Raw genomic sequence first — 25,870 nt, forward strand, 5'->3', positions numbered from 1 at the left:
AAAACAAGTTGTAATAAAGATCAAAGGAATATTCCAATGCCAATATTAATTCTTCAAGTATAAATAGCCGATTAGCAAACCTTGTAATAAGAAAGTCATTACTTACCATTGTTTATTTTGCAATATGTGAATATGTAAAAAACTGTATATTACAAAGAAGCTACGCAAAAATTAAAATATTGTAAAAAATATTCAAAAGCCTTGTAAACTAATTTCCAAGAAGTGAAGTTTTAAATCTCCCACAACTATTTTGTCCCTTCTCACCAAAATTTGCACTAAATTTATTTAATTTTTAACCTTCAATGCGCTTACATGGAAACGCCCATTCGAAGTAAATTGCCATTGGATGCGGGGTCATATTAAAGTTACTGGTGCAAGAATGTAGCCAAGTATTTTTTCTCTTTCTTGGATATTAAAATATGCAAGGGCCAAGAAAAGCAGAAATAATGTACATTATGGAACTTAATCGCCTAATTTGGCATTGTATCGAAGATTATTATGATAATTTATGACTACATATTTATGCTTTGAATAACACAACCAATAATAGATCAAATGCTCAATATATACATATATACCTTAGAGATAAGCTTTTATATATTTACTATGTTTTATATAAGTAATTACATAAAATATATAAATTTAAAATATAATAATTATATAAAATATATCTTATATATAATATAAAATAATAATTATTATTTTATATTATATATAAGATATATTTACCTTAGAGATAAGCTTATAACAAAATATTTATTAACCTGAAAAAAAAAATCTTATCTTACTTAAATAATTTTTGATGCACGAAGATTAAGATTTGCAAAGAAAAAACACGTTTTATTCAGTAATAAATTTTCAGCTGGCTTTCTTTCATTTAAAACATAATTTTTTTTGTCAAAAATAAAAAAATAAAACTTTGAAATCACTCGCGGTGTTTTTTACTTAATATATAAATTAGTTTCTGTAAAATTCTATAATCCAAAAATAAACTAAGTGATATGCAAAACATTTTTAAATAAGGTGAGATGCTGTGTCTGCAATTTTTTTTGAAATGATATAATTTCAGATAGTTTCTCACGTTATCTGTATCCTGCCTTTTGCCTTCGTAGTCGTTGCAGCTCTCATGATGGTCCTCAACAAAATAATCTTAGTAAAAATTAAAATATTTCCTTCAAATTTTGAATTATAATAAAAACCATTAAATACCTTCCAATCATAGTTTTAGATATATGTATAAGCAACAATTTTCATCTTTTCTCTAATTCGAAATCTGTTTTTGAAAACTTTTAATTAATACAGGTCAATGAAATATTCTTTTTCAAGTGAGTTTTGTAATATGTGACATCTTAAAAGAGAAATGTATGTAAAAGTTTGCAATGTCTTCCAACAGAAATTTTAGTCATATTTTTCGAAATTAAAATTTAAGCCTACCATAGTTATTCGATTTATAATATTCTCGGAAAGCAATTTTATGAAATCACTAATTGGCTTTCAAGGATTTTCTATAATAACCATCTATAATATTCTATAATAATCATCGTTAACATTATTCATGAATTTCCTTTAAGTTAGTTAAATTTTAATATAATAAAATGACTAAGTAATTCAAGAAATTTACTTATTAGTAAATGGATTTGTCGAAAACTAATTTCAGAAGTCTTTTAATTACGTTAATTTCTTAAAATGAATAATCTTTCTTTTGCCAAAGGAATTATTAGTATTATTCAGCTTTCAATTATTTTTACAGAACAGAACGCAGAATAATAAGTAAAATCAAGCATTACGAAAAATGTACTTTATTAAGTAAGTTGTTGTTTTTGGTGTTGTAAGCTGCAAATAGAATAAAAAGATAAATTTTTTTAGGAACAATTAAAGTTAAAATAATTTTCAAATTTGTAAACACAATACAATGTATGAAACAAGCATAATATTTTCACTATGTGTTTATTTTTTTCTGTTTCGTTTTCTCACCTGCGATAAAACACAGTTTAAGTGTTTGTTCTTTTTGCGCCAAAATATAACAATTTTAATTCCATTTTAATGTTTTTGTTTCCTTTGGCTTATTCTACTTCCATTCAATAAGGTCTACTAATGATTATAATTGTTTTCGAAGCAATTTGTCTTTATAAAAAAGGTTGAATTATTTTAAACGATCTAGTTTAGGCAATATATTATGGCCCGAACTGAGCAATTTTTATGTCACACAGAAGAAAAAAAAACATAAAATTTTCTTTTAAATATTTTTAAATAATTATTCCAGTGAATTGTAGCAAATGATTTTTCAATTAGGATATTATATTATATTTTGTTATTTTTGAACCACCTAAGAATAATTAGACTTTTCTTAAAATATCTAATTGCACACATTACTTTACTAACAGCAACTGCTTAAGGCTTTATTTAAAAATTGTTGCAAAAACTGCACAGACATCGTTTTACATTATATTTTTTAATATAATATAATTAATATACGATATCAAACAATCTAGGCAATAGTTTAAGTTCGGAAACTTTCTTCGACATGTTTCCAATCTTTTCTAAGGGACTCATGTGCAGCTGAAAATGATTGCTTTTTATCAAATAAAATAAGAATGCCGTGTAATGATCTGTGGCTAATTTATTTCAGCGCATGAAGTAAGCAGCTGATCGTTCTAAATTGTCTTTTTTAAGTATAACATGCATCAAATAAATAATTTTAAGCACACTGCAAGGTTGGGATGGCCAAAATCTAACGATAAATTTTTGTTTCTCTTGAGGTTAATTAGAATGGTGTGTTTTTACTGTTAAAGTCTACTATTATTTATTGGCGCGGGCAACGATAAGAAAAGATTGGAAAAGGGCGTAGAATGTTCAGTATTTCAGATAGCGAAAGTAAAATGTCCCCGCCTCCTGTAGGAAGTGGGATGGAACATACCAAGAAAACTATTCTTGTATTTACAGTTAAATCTTTACGAGAATAGTTATAGAAGTTTATCGGTTTATTTTAAATATTAGCTAAAATTATAGTAATTTGTGCTGATTTGTTTCTCTAAACAAATTCTTTCGAAAACTGCTAATTACTTCATATAATTAAAAATATTCATAAAATTGAACTTCTGGCTTGGTTGCTGAATGCAATCGGCAATTTAACAGAAAATAACTTTGAAACAACTATTGTATAAAAGTGATACTATTTTGCCAAATTATAGATATTAAAGATACTACAGACATGATAAAGAAATTCATGAATACTTTAGCACTATACAAGCTTCCTGTAAATTCCGGTCATGATTCGAATGAACGTTAGAAATTATTAACTATAAGCAGCGCCGTGACTAAGTGATTAGGATACATGCTCATTCATCCGGGTATAAAAATCGCGTTGTTTCTCTCTTGATTTTCGCTCAAAACCAAAAAACATCTTCATATTCACGTAGTAGCTTGAAGACAATTAATATTTCTACATTTCAAGTAAATTTGCTGTTTGTTGTATTTTCCTGGACTTCAGATTAAAGTCTAAGGTAAACTTTACCATCAAATACCTCAAAAAGATGATAATATGTTAGTTAATTTATTCTGCTTATCAATTCCAATGCATAAAAGTTGATAAGATAGAGTGATCATGCTCTCTCAGTATACAAAGATGACATGATATTTTAAAACTGCTAAAGTGGTTACTTTCAGTTATTATCTTTTATTTACTTTTCCCAAGACAAGATCCATCTTTCATGACCTGTGTGCAAAAATTCTTCACCTGGTGATAGTTTTTGACAGTTGCGTGTTTGGCCCAACCAAAAAGCGTGGTGTGTCAAAAAGATTTTTCATCCCTCTGGGAATTTTTTTCAGATATATATGTCATTATTTTCGTAAAAGACGAACTATGCGTGTCTCTATAGTCGTTTCCAATGGACGTTTCAGAAGCATGAAGAAGTAGTTTTTTTCAGTATAATTACAATTATAATTATTTTATCAAGTTTTCATAAAAATATAATGAAATAAAAATTCCCAATCCATTCTCTTTGAGATTTTATCTTGGTATACATCTATAAAATTTCATTTTTTCTGAAGTTGTTAAAAATTTTTTCAATCAACAAAATAAACTTAATTAACAAAGATATACCAGTACAAAAAGAGAGAACATTTTCTTTTAAATAAATTATGTACAGTTATACCATTGGCAATTTTGGTTGGAATGTTATGACTGATTTGATATACATTTTAAGCGACATTGGATCAAGTGTAGATCTCGACGTGAATGATCAAAATTAGTTCTCTTAAATTTTTATCTGGGTTCAAAAGGAAAAAAATTAGTTGAACAATGCTGAATTAGTTTAGCACATAAGCTATAAAGTAAAATAAGTAAATTACTGTCAAAAACAATTCTTAGTCTATTTGCAATAATCCAAGTTATTGCAAAAAAAAATTGAGAATTTGAACACTTGTCTTTTTATGATTTTTGACATTATAAAATGTTTTATTAGTAATAAATGTTTTAATAATAATTATTTATCAATCTTCATAAATACAGAATTCAGATTAATTATTTCTTTAATTTGTATTTCTGATTAATTTGTATTCTGATTACTTCTTGTACTTTTCATATATAAGTTCACTCAAGCAAAAGGAATAAATTTAAAAAAAATTGAAATAGCTAAAATTACTATAATTATCAGCTGAAAATATTATCAGTCATAGTAAAAGGCGAAAACACCAAAAGATAGAACACGAAGAGTAACTCTGATAAAGGTGTGTGCTATTGAAGAGATGATATTTTGAAGAAAATCATTATCAGAGCAAAATGCATTCATGAAATGCTAGAGAAGCAAAATTTTGAAACTCTTCTGAAATGAAATTATTCATTCAATGAAGACATTACAAACAATTAGCAAAATTGAAACAAGGGCTAATTTATTTCATTTAGAGTTTTTTTTAATTGAATAAAATCAAACAATAATTAAAAATTTTACAATGCTTTTAGAGTATGCAGTGGAAATCCCATTAAAATTCTCATTATATAGGTATTATTGTTTCGTAGTTTTCATGTTTGATTTTCTTTTAAATAAAAAAGAACTTAACGTCCAAAAAGTGATACATATTCCAATTAGTAGATCTTTGAATTCATATATTTATTTCATCCAATTCCTTTCTTCCACTTAAAAAAAATGCTATGATCTTTCTAGAAAAACGATGAAACCATTCTTCCGTGCAACCTAACTTTCAGTAATCGGTCATACATGATTAAAATGTATTGAAATACTTTAGAGCTGACAAGAGAAGCGTGTAAAAAGTGATTTACTGTAAATATGCATTTCAACTGATGATTGCATGCAGTAAGCATTTTTGGTACACGAAAAATGAATTGGAAACAACTTTCGATTGAAGTGAAAGATTGCTAAATCGATCTCAGTTATTTCTAGGTTGAAAAAAAAAGAATTTTTTCGGAAGTATATGCTATACAAATATCTGAATAACCATTAAACACTTATCTGTTCATTCGGTCCTCAAAATATTTGAGAGAGTTTAATTACTTAGAATGATTACTTATTTGTATTTTCTGATTCTGTTGCAATCATTAATTCTGTTTTATAGAACAGGATTGTCAACCAGATTTATATTCATTCGAGTTTAAAATAATTATTAATTTAATAGTTCAAAATTAAAGTTTGTTTCATAAATGGTTGTTTGGACCCTAATAATTTTTTATACCTTTCGTATTCATTCTAAATAATGATTAAACAGATATTGTGACATATATTAGTTCTATTGTTAGCTTATCATTAATACTATAATTCTATTTCAGAAAAGCACCGTTCATCAATTTTAATCATGCATGAATTAATATGAAATATGATAATGCAGTAGCTATTAACAAAACACCTAAATCCTGGAAACCATCAATGCACCTTTCTTGATTTTTTTTTAGATTTAGAAATTTAAGCATTTAAAAAATTTCTATTAATTAACAACAAATGAATTCTTGAAGCCATTTATTACTTTCATTTCAATTTTAAAGGCAATACTTTCAGATTGATTATTGATCATCAGGACATTTCTTTCGAAGTCGTTGATTATCCAGGATTTTACATTTCTTTACTAATTTTTAGTCTAAGTAACCTAGTTTTCATTTACAGTTTGTTACTTTAATAACCAAAGTAATATTTCGCTCGCTGATTTTTTTTAACTCACTGTCAGACTTATTCACTTTTGAATCACTTACAAATCCCATTCAATTTTAAGAAATCCCTTTTTATATTGTTTAAATAATTGATTGAAAACTCAATCCAGAGCAAAATATAAAATCTATCTTATAACAAACATGTAAAAACATTTAGTCAAATGTGGCAGATTTATGTGTGCTTGACTACCTATAAAACAGTGTTAAAATATTTTTTTCACCTATTTGAAAAAACGCATTAAATGTCCAATCGAGAATGAAAAATAGGGCATTTCTTATTACAAGTTTACAAGATCATTTTACCAACATTTAACAGTCGTTACATGTGTTCAGTTTCAAGTTGTTTCCTTGAAGCGCAAGAATAAATAGCCACTGCTCAATAGCCTGTGAGGTTCCACAGGGGGTAGTCGAAATAGCACAATGCTATCTCCTGCAGTAAACAGTGTAGCGATTTTAAAGGTCTGTGAAGTTTCATTGCCTTCGCAAATGCGTATGTATCCACTTAGGTGTCACAGTGCTTGTAAGTATATGGAAACTGTTCTTGCTTTGTGAGAAGAAAGTTAATGGGGAAATCAGTTGAAAATAACCCCTAGGGGAATCGGAGGCGTGTTTATTACTTTGTTGATAGGAAGCGAGTGTGGCGGTAATCAGGAAAGAATGAAATGTTTAATTCACACAGATGCGAGCCATCTTTTCTAGTTGGGAAACAAATGAGATGGAATAGTTGTCATTACTAGCACAGTCTTTACACTGATATTTTATTTTATAAAGTAAAATCTTTTATGATGGCTAATTGTAATTATATCTTACGCAAAAAGTGCTGGACACTTTTATAAAATGTATATCTATACAGACTTTAACAGGGTGATTTGAAAAAACAACAACTTATTCCTATGTGTGTGTCCCTAGCTATCATATCGTTCTCAAAAACGGAATAAAATTTTGATTAAAGGTATTTTGAGGTATTCCCTTTAAAGTTATATGAAATAAACATCTAAACTCTAACAGTTACGGTTACAGTTGTAAAATTTCAAGAATTTCAAATATAGAACCTACTCTTTTATTGGAATTTACAGTTAAAAACCATAAACAACGTCGGAAATGCACCTATATAGTTTATAATTTCAGAAGACAACACCTACTTTTTTACTAGAATTTACAGCGAAAAAACATAAATAGCATCGGAAATGCACCTATATGGTTTATAGTTTTTCCTTAGGGTGATCACATTCCCATAGAAAAGAAATTAGATGTTACTCTTTAACACTTCGCAAATATTTTTATTATAACCGTATTTTTAGAGTTCAACTGCTTATTTTTTTATATGATTCTTGAGCACATACCTCAAAATACTTCAGACCAAAACTTCCCTCAGTTTCTCTAGACGGTATGATAGCTGGGGAGGGAGCATATATTGGAATAGTAGTTTATAGTTACTAAATAGAGTAGTTACCTTGCACTCGTACTGTTTATTATAGAGCAATAATAGTCACATAAACATGCACTAATCTTAAAAAATGTCACGATATTTTGCCAAATCAAGGAATGATTACCATATAAATTTGATAAACATTCCTTGGATTTTATATAGATTATAACTTTATATAGCGTATTAAATATTAACAATGGAGTAAAAGGATCCGATAGATTGAAAATATTGGTATTTATAACTATTATATTTATTATTTAAAAAAAGTAAAAGATATGTAAGCTACTGAAAATTTTAGGTTCAGCAATTTTAATAAGAGTATTCAACAAAATATCCCACGGTGTAAATTGTTTGCTCTTATGAGCCTTACTAAATTCGCCATACTAAATTAATTTTGCAATTTGATGGGCATAAAACAGATTAAAATTATGACACCATTGCCGGAAGTAAGACAACCAAAAATTTCAAGATGAATGACATGAGCAGCTCAGTTTTTTTTATTTGATTCTGTAGGAATATAAGTATACTACAATAATTGAGCAGAATGGGTGAAATATTTCCTTGAAAGATCTGGAATTACTCTCGTGAATTGTTACACAAAATTTTATAAAACAGAGTATCGTGCGGAATTTTGTAGTTACTTTTCGAAGTAACAAACTTGAAAGGGGTGTTTATTTTAAAACCTTGCAAAGTACAGAACAATTTTTTTTTCATTTGATGAAAAATAATCGTATGTTATATAAAAAAAAACCCCAGGAATGTTTTCAAAAAAAAAAAAACATATTTAATGTTGAAATAAATAATGTGTCTGAAATATTGTGCTCTTTAAAACATCAAAACTTTTAAGGCAGGAACTAAAATTTTATATAATTCATTAATACGATTAATGCAGAAAAAATAGAAAGTTATGCTTTAATAATCTTGAGTATCTTTGTATGCTTATTGTCATTATCTATCTTTAATAACATTCATTTTATGTTGTTACTTAACTATCCTTAGAATTATTTTATCAGAATTCAATAGTTATAATTATTTTAAGGATTTAGTTTCGTGTTTTAAAACACATTACTTTTTATCAATCTACATTATTTTTTCTGTTATCATTCTTCTTATTAAGTATGGTTTTATCAAAACATTTTATAAAACTTTATGAAAGGAGCTATAAACCTGACAAAAAAGAAGATGATGTCTCGTTCATTTCGAGATCAAAGTGATTCGTTTATTAAAATTTAGCAGAGTTAAAGTTTTATCAAAAAATTAATTGATTTTGAGTTGATATAAATATTAAATTCTTTGATCATGAATCGCAGTTTCTTTTATATCTAGCACAAAATATGTTCAAGTTTCTCAGTACGCATTACAAGTATGTTTTTTTCTTAGATAATAAACCGATATTTTTAATGGGATAAAATATTAAAATTTATAAGTTTTTTATTGCTTTAATATTATTTTAAATTTTATATTATACATTACAATAATATTATTACATATTTATATCATATATTATGAATTGATACTATATTAAATATTTGATTATTTTAAATTTTACTTTCTCAGAAGTAAAAGGCAAAAGAAAGTTTTCCCATTCAGCATTGTTTTTATTTGGAGTAAAATAAAAATAAAAAATGTAGAAAAATTATAATATTCCAAGAATGCTATTTTGACAGTAATAAAACTTTGAAGATACAATTACGCTTATTATTAAAGACAGTTTTTTTTAAAAAATAGTGTATTCTTTTATTTGTCTAAGATACGAACCATGAAGACATACAAAGTTATCTTAAAAATCTTACATATGCAATTAAAAATATGATAACAAAAAAGATTACAATTACAAAGTATAATCCAAACAATTTATTTATTGATGATCGAAATATTTCAGTTTAGCTTGTTGTTGAATACTGAAATATTTTAGTTTTTGTTCAAGTAAGGTTCAAAATATCAACCTTTGAAATGAAAATGACTTTAATATTTATGAATAATTAAAACCAGGAAACATTTCGAATTAAATTTCAGGATGAAAAGTAAAGCAAATAATCATGTTTAAGATCGGAAAAGGCCAGTGACTTTTAAAAAAAATGCATTTGATTGCAATTTATGGAAAAGAAACCATTTTTCACATGCTCCTAGAAATAAAAATTAAATAATTTGTATCACCTTTCATTTTAAGCTTCCGTAAATAGGTTTTTCTATTGTGAAATTAAATTTAAAAAAACATTGATAAAAATCGTCTTTTAAATCATTCTTTTATCAGTGTGCTAAAAGCAAAGTATTTTTTTTTGTAACAATCTATTTTTTCTGCTCTTTAATTTATAATTTATCATTAGAACAATAACGGTATGTTGCCTTCTTTTCGTGGCCCCATTCATTTGGAATCAATACTGAATTAAATTAGTTAAAATGTGAAAATTATGAGAAACTAGAGAAATTGATTAAAAGATACTTAAAATATGAATATACTGAAATATTCTATTGTTGAGATTATAGGGGATTACAAAAATTTCAAATATCTTGAAATCATGTTCTTTATTTCAAACAATATGAACCACAGCTATATCACAAATGATATGAAGTAGAATTATTTATGGAAAATAATCTATGATATTAAATTCCATCAATATCATATATTCCAAAATAATGTAAAAGATAAAGATTAATTTTTAAACAAAATAATACACCCTTTTTAATTTGATTGCTTTGGATTTTCATTCATTTGTATTTTCATTCATTTCATTTGGATTGCTTTTGGATTCATTATTTTGGAAAATATATTATTCGTATTGAAAACTTAAAAACATAATCGCCTAGAATTATATCTTTCTATATTTCTTACAAATTGAACAAAAATCATAAAAACTTTGAATTTCTTAAGAACTCTTTCCATAAAGATAACCAATAAGTTTGGATATTTTTCTGAAAGTAATATGGAAAGTAAAAATAAAAATAAATAAATAAAATTTTTCTCTATCCATACTTTCGATTTTTCCATGTTATAACGTTCAAAAAAAGATTTTGCGATATAGTTATTCCGTCTAAATTATTTCATCGTAAAGAACCGTTCCATTAAACTTGGGAATGAAGTACGTTTAACCCTTTAAAGGTTCAAAGAAGGGAACACACTTCTTCTTCTAACGCCATTTCATTTCTCGGTTTCTTCTTATTTTCTTGATTTCATTTCTGCCGGAAAACTTCGGAACTAGGAGAGATGATTCGTCTCGTAATCGAGAATTTGTCTCTACCATCATCCATCACAAGCTGAGATGGAGTTTGGCAATGTCACATGCCATAGCGTCTATGCCATTGGATTAAGTTTCATATTATATTTGAAACAAGATTTGTCTGACACATTTCGTAACAAATTTTTATTTTGAAGGAACTAATTAAAATTTTAAAATCTTTAGCTCCTTATATATATATATATATATATATATATATATATATATATATATATATTCAAAACTTATTTAATTTCTTTTTTATTTTAACTAAATAAGTTAGAAAATGCATTCCTTCTATACTTCTGTTATGAATATAGGCTATTGATAAAAGAAGTAGAAGGTATTTGTCATGATCAGGATTTTGTGTGTTTAGGGTTTTATTTGAGAATTTCCCGAGAATTTTTTTTCCCGAGAATTTCCAAAACAATTTTTTTTCTTTGAGAGTACTAATTAAGATTGTAAATTTTTAATGCGTTATATGCTTTGAAAATTTATTTAATTTCTTTATTTTAACTCAAAAAATGGTAAAGAAATTTTATTAAGGGTGTCTGTTATTTATAGAAGAATTTAAATTTTTAGCGTAGAAATGAAACATTATAACAATTTAAACATTAGTTCCTTCACATTGTTCATCTCTCTATATAAAATTCCCATTTTGATAAAAAAAGAAAAGAAAAGTTTAAAAATGTAGCTGTTTCGAAGAGTCGGAAGGTAAGAATGAAACTTTTATTTTTCAGTCTTTCATTTTACCTAACATATGCTTGGTTTTTATACTAAATAAATATAAAATTTCCTATCATCCATTGATCAAATTTATAATTTTACTAAAATTTAATCATTCCATAAGCACTGTTTACAAATCCAATTATCAATTTTTTTTAAAGTTTTACCATAATCCATTTCTTTTTATATATAAGATATAAGCATTTGGTTACTTTTTCAATTGAGAAGAGTGAAGAATATCTTCATATTTAATGAGTCAAAGAGTTTCAATTTTTTGCATGTTTTTTAAACATGCCAACATGCCTTATTCCCGAGATTTATGTCGTAATATTCACGTTTTATTAGAATTATTTTTTATATAATCAACTCATAACATTACATTACTTCTCGCTTTTTGACATGGATTAATCTATTTTTAAGGATAGTAATTTTCAAGACGAGGATTATCAGACCAATCATTTTTTATCGATAATTGAATGAATAATTTTTTCAAAATTATTTCATTTAATAACCGCCCCCTCCCCCTCAGACTGATAAAATTTGGATTAGTTAAATCCATTTATCATTTTCGACTTAAAAGCATAGAAATTTTATGATATCAAGTTGAATAAATTATAAATTAATAGAACTTTAATTCATATATTAGAATTCGTACACTGATATATAATTTAGATAATGGAATTAATGCCACAATAATCTTAATGTGACCGCCAATTATGACACTTCATATACAGTATTTCCTGCAATATTCTATTCTATAAAAATTTGAATTAATAATTTTTATTAATCACTAAAATGTATATTTTATTTTAATTTGAAGCAATCCGACATATATATATTTTCTAAAAAAATATACTAAGAAATAGCAAAGTAAGAAAATGTTGCATCAGATATTACTAAGTAGAAACAACTTGTAACAGTTCTGCGAAAATATAAATAAACAGCATTTTCTTTCATTTATTTAAATGTCAGTAGTTTACAAATGATTATTTCACAGTGTTAAACACACAGATGCAAGTAACAAGTGTTTCCTGAGAACTCTCATTGTGTGATCTGTTGACAGAGATCCACACATGAAGTGGTATCGCTGTTATCAGTCAGCAGCCACTTGTCAGAGTCAACATTTGCGTCAAGGAAAAGATAACAGAGGGTTAACGCCCCCACGATAGTGTGCTTCAATTAAAGTTCGTAAATTAATATTTTGGGAATACTTCACTGCTATCTGAAAATTCTGGCATTTGCTCTGCAGATAATAAATTTTGCTTCCTTATTTTTTTCACTATATTTATATAGTATATCTATTTAGGTCAGTGATTCTTCCACCGGATTCTGAAGATAAAAGTGGAACATGATGCTAATAAGTTTTGAAAAAAATATAATTTAGATTAGAATTAACTTCAAATAAAATATAAATACAGAACAAAGTAATCATGATAAGTATTGGGAATGTTTAATATTGAAGTCATACTTTAAAATTTACTACTGACATTGAAATTATTTTACATGAAATGTTAAAATATGTACCAAACAACATTGGCTGCTTCGCATAAATTTAGAAATGATAACCCTCAAATATCTTTCAGCTATAGTTAATTAAAAAATTTCACGCTTTTCATAATTAGTTAAGATTTAATAAATATTTCAAAGAATGTCAAACTAAATGTCTGAAAGACGTTACTTTCACCAAATGTCTGAAAGGCATTAATTGGAACCTAAGGAAATTTTAATTGATTAATTAATTAATCGGTTGGTTTAGAAATAAGGAAATTTGAATAAATATAGAGTGTGTGCTTTTCATTATCTTCTCGAACTTTCAGTTGCATCAATACTCAGAAAACATATTAAGAACATATTAAACTATTTTTAACTTACCTCTTTCACAATTTCAGAGGTAAAAAGGAAAATTCTTTCAACATTTGTAAAACATAAAAGTATACTAAAAAATATATTTTAGACAAATAATGGTAAATTTTGAAGTGAAATTAGCTATTACAATAACTTAAATTTTCATTTTAAATGGATAAAGCTAGGAAACATTTTAAAAGATATTATAGACGAGATAAAAATGTTTCCGAAAATTAATGATTGTTATTCGAAAATAATATATTGAATTAAGTTATTAGGGACGCTAATTTTTATTAAATATTTATTATACATTTTAAGATTAGAATTAACTCGCATTGGTAAAACTGAATTCAAATAAAAATCAAAAATTTAAAGAAAACATTTTATGATATTATTTTTTATAATGACTAGAGAATAAAGAGTATGTGAATTCAATTCGTAGTTTTACACTCTGCATATGCTAAAGGTTTTCCTGCCGTATATATTATTTAAGAATTAAGTTGAAAACAATATATATATATATATATATATTGTATTACAGGTAGAAGATTAAAAACCAGGGAAAAAAAATAGCTAAGACGTTTTTAAAAATTCGTATCTAAAAATTAATTTAATTTAATTCGAATAGAAGTTATTATATTTTTTATAGATATATTAATAATTAGTACAAAAACTAATATTTAAAGAAATTAAATGAACTTTGAAAGTTCTATATTTACAAAATGTTTTGCTTCTCATAGGAAATATTGTGCAAAATTAATTAATCATTGCAAACAGAATTATGGAAAAAAGATTATGATTCATGATTTTGAGAAAATATGTTGGGATTTTTTTTTTTCGAAATTATATTGTTTATGTTTATGTCGCTTTTTTACAAAACAGTTTTGTGCTACCAATGAAAATAAAATATTGGAACATTTGAATATATCAATTTCATATTTAATGCCATATTTATTGAAGGTGGAATAAAAAAAAAGAAAGAAAACAATTTGGAATAAAAATTTGATTGAAACAAATTTTCCTTGATATTACTTGCATACATTCGAGAATAAGAGAATTAAAATACAGAAAGAATATTCCAAAGAGAAATTTAGTATAATACTAAATAAAATTTATTTTTCAATTGGATCATTCAGCATGAAATATTACGTCATCAGTTTTGAAATCACTTAGAATTAAATATCGAAATATCAATTCATCGTAGGAAGAGGATAAACATTCGATTCTTCGAAGCACTGAAGAGCACTTGAGTTATTCTTTGGAAAACTAATTCATGCATATATTTCACAGACATAAAAAAGTATTAGATAAAAAAAATAACGGAAGATATTTGAGAATTTTGCTGACTGTGTTTGGAATAGTTCAGTAATTATAAACAGAAAATAATTTGAATTATTTTTTCCACTCACTAGTAGTTTTTCCAATTAATTATGAATATATGAAATATTAATAACTGTATTAATAATGAAATATTAATAAAAGCAACTGATTTTGCTCCCACAAGATTGAGAATCTTAACAGCTTTAAAAAAAGAAAAACAGGATAATGGAAGGTTTAGTCTTTTATATTTTATTCTATTATTAATATTAATTTGTAGGTACCAAAATAGTGTAAGTGATAGTAATAACTGATTGGTTGTATTCCATAAACAAGCAATGACGTAAATATCTTATCAAAACTTCCCAAATGTTTGTTATATTAAATCTTCAAAAAATTTAACGTTCATGGGAAGAAAAAGGTTAAAAAGAATTTAATATTGATCAGAATATGTTTTCAAAAATAAATAAAAAAAATCTAATTAAAAATTTAGAAAACATGGCAGATAAAAATTGAACTAGAAGTCTTTTAAAGATGAGTTTATTATATCTTCAGATAACAATAGTTAATCACAAAAAATGTTTGCAATAAAAACTCATCTCATAGAATAATCGTGTGAAAAAGCTGATTTAACTTGGTATTCTTTAGGAAAAAATAAATATATATGTTTTATAATATTTGAAATATAGAATTAATTATTTCAAAATTATTATTATATTAAAATTATTATTATTATTATTAAAAACATTCATTGAAATCATTAAATATCTTTAAAAATGCACGTTAAATACAGATTTTTTTTTCTGCTTGCATGTTCAATAGTTTATGAGAGTTCACTTTTTTTTTCTTAAATTCTAACTTGCGAAAAGTAAAACTTAATGTCATAAATACAAAGTTCAGACCTCTAACCGCTGTTCTTGACAAAGTATAATATACTATAGTATTTTCAATATTTTTTTGCTGTCACTTCCAGTAAGGGGTAAAAGTGATAGTATAAGATATACGTTCCTTGATAATATGAAGAAATTTTCATGTTTCCTGCAGACTTCACAGACTTTCTGCCTTTTATTAAAACAATACATCAATATTTAAGAATATTTTCACAAAGGTTAGAGTGAAACAAATTACGTTCAGAATAATTGCTAGAATTTGGAACATTTTTAGGATTTTGTCTAATAAAACTTTAACATTAATATGGTATCTGACAATCAGTATTTATAATTTAAGCCAATTTCCCTCCTTTTTATTGCTTCCTCTTAATTAATTAATGATGTCGGTAAATGAGTATGCTGGTTATCTAGATTTTCGGTTCTATTTTAAAAGATTTAAAAATGAAGATTTTTCTGGCAAAATTAAATTAAATGAAAATGCAAAAATAAATTAAGTAAATTAATATAAGTTTATAACAAATTCATTATTTAGAGTACCAGCATTCAATTTAGTACATGCAACTCAATCATCTAAGTCATTTGTGAAATAATTCATTTTAAATATTTTTTGTTCAAAGCACATAAAATACGTTTATTTAGTTTGCCAGTTAGCGTTTAATAGTGAATAATTTAATAAATATCATTGAATTTCTTATATTCGCTTGATAATTTCGAAAGGACATAGAGATTATTTTGATCTATATTCGGCTACCGAAAGTATAAAAATTTGGGCATTACTATGAATTTGAATGTATTTTGTAATAATCTCGATATAATCTGTTACTTAATAATTTTGAACAATATTCGGCTACCGAAAGTATAAGAATTTGGGCATTTAATTCATTTACTATTAACCTGAATGCATTTTTTTAATCTCTATATGATGCATTCTTAAAACTTTAATTAAGTTGTCGAACGCTATGCAGACTTCATCTACATTTTTGTAAACTGACGTAATTGAAAAATATTTAAATCCAAACTATTAAGTAAGTGGGCTTTTGAAAATGTAATATTAAATTTCCTCCAAATTCGGTTTTCTTAAATAGTAAAAATATAACTAAAAGTGAATAACATAATAAAGATTATTGAATTTAATATATTTTCTTGATATTTACGGAAATACTTAGACGATATTTTCGACCTATATTTGGATACTGAAAGTATAAGAATTCAGGGCATTTGATTTATTTACTATGAATCTGAATGCATTTTTATACTCTTTATATAATGCGTTCGTTAAACTTTGAATTGTTGAACCTTATGCAGACTTGATCAACACCGTTGTAATCTTACGTCATTGGAAAATATTTATATCCAAACTGTTAAGTAAATGTGCTTTTGAAAATGTAAAAGTAAATTTTCTCCAAATTCTATTTCCTTAAACAGTAAAAACCTATTACATTCTGTTACAACAGGCGAACACAAATGTTTAAAATATAATCTTAAAACAATGACACAAGAAAGTGAGCATTTGCTGATGGAATAATGAAAAGCAATTAGCCATTTCCTGTTATGAAGTTAATAAGCTCTTTGTAAAATATTCAGGGAATAATGGAATTCTGAAGCTCATTTAGGAATTTTGACTTTAAGCATATGGGAAAAGGAAACACCTGTGTAAAATGAATAGAGGAAAATTCATTTCCAGATTTGTAAAAAAAAGTCATTTATTTGAAGATGATGGTTCTTGTTGAAAATCTTTACTTAACGAAGATGTGTTTCCTCTTATTTTTAAGTATGCGTATATCTCATACAAATTCAAACAAAGTTTCATCTGTTCGTATTAAATAAAATCTGATCATAACATGGCACATTTAAAGATTAAAAAATCAAATTCTAAAGATAAGGAAATACTCTTCAAAAGAAAATGGAAACGTCACATTTTTCCGCAAAAGGAAAAGATTTTGCGTAATATTAAACAAAGTAAAACTCCGCATTTCTCTAGAGTCTAGCCTTTTCAACGAAAAATCATTTTTTCTTGTTTATTAAATCAATAACTTACGGCAACATTTGTCAATTTGATCGTTTAATGAATTGTGTATATTCAGCATTTATATTGCTGTTTAAACAATTATAAATCAAAAAAGAAAAATATATAAATGTAAAAGAAAAACTTTTTAATATTAACATGGATCATTTAAGATAATGAAAAGCTCCAGTGTTCTTTTCGTTTATTTTTCATTACCACATTTTTATTCTTTTTTATCTCATTTTTATTTCACTTTTAGCTACAATTAAAATGACAAATAATCTACTGATTTTTGCATAAAATATTTTATTTAACTTACGGTTAATACAGAAAAAGGCACAATTCATTTCTTTTTATTTTATTTTCGAATTTTATTTAGTGTACAAGTAAATAATTTTGAAAAATAAAAACATTGTTATCTGCATTTTTTATATTAATTTAGAAATTTCCTAAAATGACAGTGCGATTTAATTTTCAAAATATGAGTTAAAATATAATGTATGCTTTGATTTTCTTTGAAAATTTAGAAAATAATTAATTATCAGTGCATGCATGCCATGATAAACGAAAGGTTTGTAATTAAATTTAAATTTATTTAAAATATTTACCATTATTTTAAATGAAAATCATCAAATTCATTACCGCCTAAGAACTCCAACATGATGTGGAAAAAGTAATTTTCTTCAAAAAAAATATGAAAATTAAGGTAAAAGATTTTAACTGAAAAATAATTATTTTTGTTACCCAAGAAATGGAATTCTAAAGGAATTAAATAAACACATGCTGAAATTTAAGAAAAAAGGAAGAAAAGTGGGACAGATACATGCAAATATTTTAAATCTAAGTGATTTTTCAGCATTTTTTTAGTAATGCAGAAAATAATGTCAGAATTAAATAATAGGACTGGACGATTTTGCTCTATGGTAGTAAACATAATTAGATAATTATTAAGTGAAAAATCGGAAATGACATCATATGAAATGAATATAAATAAATTTTCAACATTGCGTTATGATCATCTTATGGTTGATGATAGGATGGCAACGAATCATCTTCTTTTCATCTAGGTCCTATAGGTTTGCAATCTCTAACAAGGTTGTAGATTAATGTCTCCAACAAAAACATTGCATACAAATATTTAAAATGCACATTCTAAGGCAGAAACATCATTGTACAAATTATTTATGTGTTATTAACTAAATGAAACCTATTATAATAAGAAAAGTATCGAATACCTTAATATTATTATAGATTGGTATTGTTATAAACAGCTATCGATGTTGACAAAATTTAAGAGGAAGCTAACATTTCTTATCAAGTATCATAAAATATATATTAAAATAATTAGTTCTAATAAATCTGTAAATATCACTGATTTGAAGTTTGAATTTTATTGTTTTCAGCAGGTCATTATTTATTTAAAAGGAATTTTGTTATCACGTTCGTAAACTCACGAACGTCACGAAAGCAAATCCAAGTCACTGAATAATGATAAATGATATGAAAATATTTCAAAATAAAAAAGGAATTCAAAAATGTATTATGTTTACATAATAAGACTTGAAAAGTCTCCGAATAATTGTTGTAATTTGACATTAAATACAAAACGAAATGTAATATTATAATATTTTAGTCTTTTGTATTTTTTGAATTCAAATTTCCTAAATATTTGCTAATTAAAAATGTATGCAAGGTAAGGATTTTATTATACGTTCGCAAATCTTGAAATTTTCTTCAGTCAATTAATCTTTACTATTACCAGATAGAATTTGGCGAGATTTTAATTTATAATGCAAAATTTGCTAAAGTTCACACTGTTCCCTTAAGTCCTACCTATTGTACAAGCTTAGGAACACAGATATTATCATATTAAAAAAATGTCCTAATTTTTTTTTCAATGATTATTTACACTGCATTGATATGGACGCCTTACAGAAAGTTTCTTTGTCCATTCGTAATAGAAAAAGAGAAAAGATTTTAAATGCTTTAAAGCTATGTTTCCTTTCCCGAGTAAAAGTAATTCAATTCGCCATCTTAAAAAAATATAATAAAAATTTTTCTGTAACAATGCTTTCATGATACATTTCTATTGTCTAAATGATTTAAAAATTGTTCGAAGTACAAAAATTATAATCAAGTAAATAACTGCTCTGAAATTAAGGCTCCATTTTTAATTCTTCATTTATTAAACTGAAGTCCTTTTTATATAACATAAATATTAAAAAAATCGCTTTACATGTATTTTTCCAATCTAAGTCATATATAAATAGCATATTTACCCAAATTTATAATATATCTAAATAGATTCCATATCATGAAATATTAAATTAATAGCAGGTTATTCGGTTAAGATCTGTAAATCAATGTTTTGAATTTTGCTTGATTATTCTTTTTAAGATGCATTATCACTTCCTTGTAACATATGATGTATAGCAAAAATAATCTTGTACATCTCACTTATAAGCACAGCCCTTATGTGTACCTCATTAAAAAATTTTATTTGACATTTCAATAATTTTACTGCATAGAATTATTTCTAATTTTCGTTCTGTGAGCATAATTACAAAAATTAATGTCAAAATAAGGTTTTAAATATTGTCTTTGTTCGTATTATCTACATACTAAAGACGACATGATTTCTTTCTTTTTTTTTTAACAAAATTTTATAAAAAAAACATTCCACCTCCGGAGAAATTTACACATTAGTCTATATTTCATATATTTATGGCAAATGTTCCTGAATTATCAGTTGATTACTGATTAACTGAAGTTTGTTAATAATTAATTAATAAAATTTGATCTTAGAGATAAAAACTATTACTTAGAATGATATATTGATCTCCATAAATACGCTTCAAAAATTATTATGCTCAAATTATTGCAATCTTTACTCGATATATACAATGCGTATTCTTAAAGTAAAGTACAGTAAAGTATTCTTAAAATAAAGTACAGTAAAGTATTCTTATATTAAAGTACAATAAAGTATTCTTAAAATAAAGTACAGTAAAGTATTCTTGAAGTAAAGTACAGGGCTTATATTTACCTTATTTTAAAAATTTTATTTGAACATTTCAATAATTTTATTGCATATAATTATTTCAAATTTTCTTTCTGTGAGCATATTTGTAAAATTAATATCAAAATGAGGTTTGAAATATTATCTTTGTTCATATTAAATACATACTAAAGACGACATGATTTTTTTTTCAAAATTTTAAAATAAAAAAAAATTTTCGTTGGAGAAATTTACACATTAGTCAATATTTTCTGAATTATTAGTTGATAAGTGATTAAATGAAGTTTGTTAATTTGATCTTAATATGGAGATAAAAATCATGAGCATGAGATATTAATCTTCACAAGTATGTTTCAAGTATTATTATGCTCAAATTACTGCAAGCTTTACTCAATGTATACAATGTTTATTCTTAACGAAAATTGATCTACTTTACTTTTCTAGTAAAAATAGCAACAGTTGCGTATAATTTTTTAAGTATTCAATTTGTACCAATATTTTCACAATGATATGCACGAAAAGTTTTTTTAAAGTTAGTCAAGGAAAACAAAAAATAAATAAATTGTTTTGTAAAGCAAAAAGCGACTTACCATCCACTCTGAACTAGGATTGATTAATTTCTAATTCAGGGAGGGAGAGAGAGCATCAGAGCATCAGCAAAGTGGCAGAAAGTAACTCGCCAACCCTCATGCACTCACAGAACCAACAGGCCGTGAATGCAACGAAGCAGAGGGAAACTACAGTTAGAGTGGAAAAGAAACTCGCGCCAGGTGGCGCTCCGGATTGATTCGTGACTTAGTCGTAATTGAGAATTCTTACAACAAAGTGACAGCGGAGCTTAGATTTACTTACATTTTTCGGCTATTACCTGTCTGCAAATTTTGTAGTAGCGGAACTTAATGGAAACTGGATGGAGAAAAATTATTGTTTTCAAAGTCTATCAGTGAAAGGATGAGGAAATGTCAGGAAAGGCAGATTCAATCATCCACATACTTGCTACTTTGGAATTGAATTATGAAACTTCCTGAGAGGTTCGGGACAAAAAGTGCTCTTAAAATTCTAGCAATACAAATATTCGTTATTCTTTATTCTTTCACTATTTTAAGAAATTGTTTCTTTCTGTAGTCTTTTAGTCTCTACTTTTTTTTTGTTGAATCATATTATTCGAAAAATTTTATTTTCATGTCAGAATGTATAAATATGTGCGAAGAAAAGAAACGATATTGTTCTACAAGATTCTACAAGAAACTGTTGTATAAAAATAGTCAAATGCTTACAGTTATATATTAAGAATTTTTCAACAAGTGTTCTAACCAATTATTTTTCTATTTAAACATTAGAAGATGTTTTTATAATAACATATTTAATACAAATAAAAAAAAGAATATCAAATCAATAAATTTAAAAATTATTTATTTTTCTACGGTAAAGTTTAAATAATATCTAGTTGAATTAAGTTAAAATATTTTTACCATCAACCTTCATATCAGAGCTTTAATAATCTACAGTTCAATCACTGCAAAGATTTAATTTTCTTACTAGTAAGACATTATAAATAAGAATTTGCAACTCAAGTCATAATATTTTCAAAAATAGTTTCAAGATCAATTTTATGGCCGTAAAGCAATATAACCACATAGCATTTCAGTACCAGCAATACTAAATTTATGTTATAAAACGGCATTAAGCACATAAATTTAGTTAATGGGGTCATAAATATAGTTTATATAAAATATTTATAGGAGTATCAAATGTAAATGTATCCATTAAGAAATAAAAAATAGCCAAGATGAACTTATTTATCACTATCCTATTTGTAAATAATTTATTTAAATGCCCTGCATTAAGTGTAAATATGTAATTTTAAATTTATTACTTGAGCTAATTTCCTGCACATATAAAGGAAATTTTTTAAAAAATTAGAAATCCATAACAAAATCTATTTCTAAAGTTTCTCTTTCTCAAAATAAGAAATTGTTTTTCCAATACCTTTTCGGAATTTCTTTTAAGTTTATAAGTCAAACAGAACAAATGAAATATTTTTTTACAAAAAGTAAATAACCATGGAAGAATTCTATTTGATTTAAAATGAATTCGCATTAAAGAACATATAACAAATTGAAACATTAGAAATTCAGCTGAGGTCATGGATAAGGTCATCAGACTACCGGCGTGTTTTTGACGAATTCGAGGTGATGACCTTTTTCTCTCCTTATGCTCTTACAACAGAAGTCGTAAAAAATCGTCTGACCTATTTTTAAATGTTGAATCGGTAAAATGCAATACAAACCTGTCTGAGTTAAATAAAAAAGAAAGACAAGCTTTCTTGATGTGTTCATCATCATTTTCAGCTTTTTTAACTAATAGAAGCAAACATATTTTTTGAATTAAAGAAGTGAAATAGTTTCAAAATTAGCAAAAAAAGACTCTTTAAGCTTTCAACTATTGAGAATAATTATAATTTAAGTTCTACTATTTTTCTGACTTGTATTGTAAGGTACATTTATATAATTTTACCAAATAGTGAATATTTAAATTTTTCGAAATTACAACATACTTTGCGATGACCATTCATTAAATGGAATATTGCAAAAGATACAGTTAACTATAAAAAAATAGTTTCGTTTTTCGCCCCACAAATATTTAAAACAATTAATTATGATTTGAAAAAATAAAATGGTTCAATTTTGAGGTTTGGGTTTTAATTTCTTTTTCTTACACCTTTTACAAAAATATCATTTTATTAGTTTTCATAGTATCAATATTATTAAGACAAAATAAGGACCTTATTTAACGATAATTAAGTAATTTATATTAAGATATATTTTTTTAAAGCAATTATGTTCATTAAACATAAATAGAGTAATTTGAGACCATATAAATTATTCTTGATAAGGAGTCAATTCACATTTAAAATTGACAAAAGAAAACATGTAATAATTAAAAACAGCAAGTTTTCAATTAATTGTTCACCTTGCCTTCAGGTAGTTTAAATACTTATATTTGTATGGGTGATAATTTATTGAGACTTAACTATTTTAAATTTCCTTTACAGTACACTCAACTATTCTCTTCCAGCTAAAATAGCAATATAAATCGGAAATTACTAGATGTAATCATATTTTCTAAGAAATTTCAGAAACCAAATGAATGGACAAATCAAACCTTTCAATTGGTTTTTGAATTAAACCATTGATTGAACCATGAATTGAAACATTGAAATGTTTTTCATTTAATTGAATGTTGACATTTGTTAGAAAAGATATGATTTATTCTGCGTTTAAATTGTAACACGTCTCAAGCTATTTAATTGTTGCCTTCTATAGATTTATTAAAACAGAATGTTCATTATATGATATTTAGTAATTAGCTTCCTTTTTCTATCATGCTTTTGAATTATCCATATGTTCCGGTTAATTTTCTGATGGATGCAGACATTTTAATGTAAAGTAGTTTCAGAAAATAATGTAAATAAATGTAAAGTAGTTTCAGAAATTGAAGGACATATACTGATTTAGCTATTGAAATTTTACTCAGAATGTAATGCCAGTATGATAAGAAAGGCATACTTTCTTTTTTCATAAAAAAGGATTATATCTTCTTACAAATAATAAAATCTTAAAAAGAAACATTTCAAAACTGCCTTTTTAAAATTTATAAACTATTATAATTATACATTCCGACGAATTATGAAAAATATTAAAAAAACACACAAAATGACATGTTTCATTGCATTCTGTTTAGTTATACACTTATAATTCGGATAGCATAGTTATATTTAAAAGTGTATACACTATTATTTATACACTTATAGTTCGGATTAGCAGCAAATTATTTTAAATATTCACATAAGAATAATTCAAATATATAAGAGGATATTAAATACAGCTGAAATATATGAGGTTAAACTCACGTCTAAAATTGTTGACTTAAAAGATAAATCAGCAAGGGAAGAATTTAAATGAAAGAATGAAACATAATTACATTTGTGATATTAAAAGCATAGGAAAAGGAAACTAAGAAGCTACGAGTCTTTATCTAGTAAGAATGGAAGTATTGAATTCGTATGAAAAGACAGGAATGTTGACATAACTTGGAATGAAAACAGTGTTTACTAACTTTCAAAAGTAATTTCGATTCAATCTTGTTCTCCAAATGAAAGCTTTAATCCGGAAGAAAATTACAAGAATTCCACTGAAAAACAAATTTAAATATTTAACAATGAGCATTAAAGGGCTAAGAAAATAATTATGAAACAGAGGAAAAGTTTGTTACCAAATGTTTAATTTTGACTGAAACTTTCCATTAAGATGTTCAGTAAGACTACATACTTCTTTTTCAGAAAGATAATTATCTGTATCGTTTCTGATAGAACTTGTGTTGAGAACATTTTATGTTATTCAGTATATTATTTCTTTTTATTACCTTTTTATTTGAACGTTTTATCTTTATAGATTCGATAGATTCTATCTATATACGATTATCTTTATAGATTCTTAAAATTAAGACAAATTTGTATTTATTAATTGGTTCATTTATTTAGTTTACACATAATTTTTTTCATCTCAAAAGATATTAAAATTTATAATGCGACTGGCATATATATATATATATATATATATATATATATATATATATATATATATATATATATATATATATATATATATATATATATATATATATATATATATATATATATATATATATATATATATAAAACACTGACATAGCAATAGTTTTTATTACTTATTGATGAATGGTAACAGACAAATGTAAATAAAACGTTATATAATCGTTTGACTTCTTCATTGAAGGTTTTTACTGTGTCACTTAATTCAACGCTTAACTAATGGACATGGAAAATATTATTATAAATTCTCGACAGTGTGCTTATCTTGTCACTTCATTCAGTTAGAGAGGAGAAGATATAAAAAAAAGTAAGATTATCGAAACAGACATTAAACGAGATTTAATCAAGCACGAAAATAGGATTAACCATCGCTAGATGGATAATCACTATGACTTTACTATAGAAATTAATTTTCATATCTTCCAAAAATGTTCCTTCAAAGAAATAATTTTTGTCCCATTTTAAAATTAAAAAAAAACTTTTTTATTATTAATTTAATTTCTGTAAAGTTCTTTTTTAAAAATATTTTCTTTGGTTTTAGACTGAAACAATGCTATGTTGAAATTCAAACTCATCCATCAAAGCCTTCAATCGTGCGTCTTTGCCAGTGTTATTTGGCAGTTAAAATTGCCTT

At 25.5% G+C, this 25,870-nt stretch overlaps 1 protein-coding gene across 3 annotated transcripts in view; it reads right to left on the minus strand.

The window, feature by feature from the left end:
- LOC129964010 (G-protein coupled receptor dmsr-1-like) overlaps positions 1-24,797 on the minus strand; it is a 90,701-nt gene extending 65,904 nt beyond the window's left edge. The window contains exon 1 of one of the 3 annotated variants that reach the window (XM_056078664.1): positions 24,723-24,797. The gene's annotated coding sequence lies outside the window, so the exon portion shown is untranslated. Of the gene's footprint in view, positions 1-21,193; positions 21,318-24,722 lie in introns of those variants that run through there. The other 2 variants (XM_056078663.1, XM_056078666.1) reach the window with 2 other exon arrangements.
- Positions 24,798-25,870: the final 1,073 nt, after the last annotated feature.

Source organism: Argiope bruennichi, chromosome 3 (genome assembly GCF_947563725.1).
Source record: "Argiope bruennichi chromosome 3, qqArgBrue1.1, whole genome shotgun sequence".
NCBI lineage: Eukaryota > Metazoa > Arthropoda > Arachnida > Araneae > Araneidae > Argiope > Argiope bruennichi.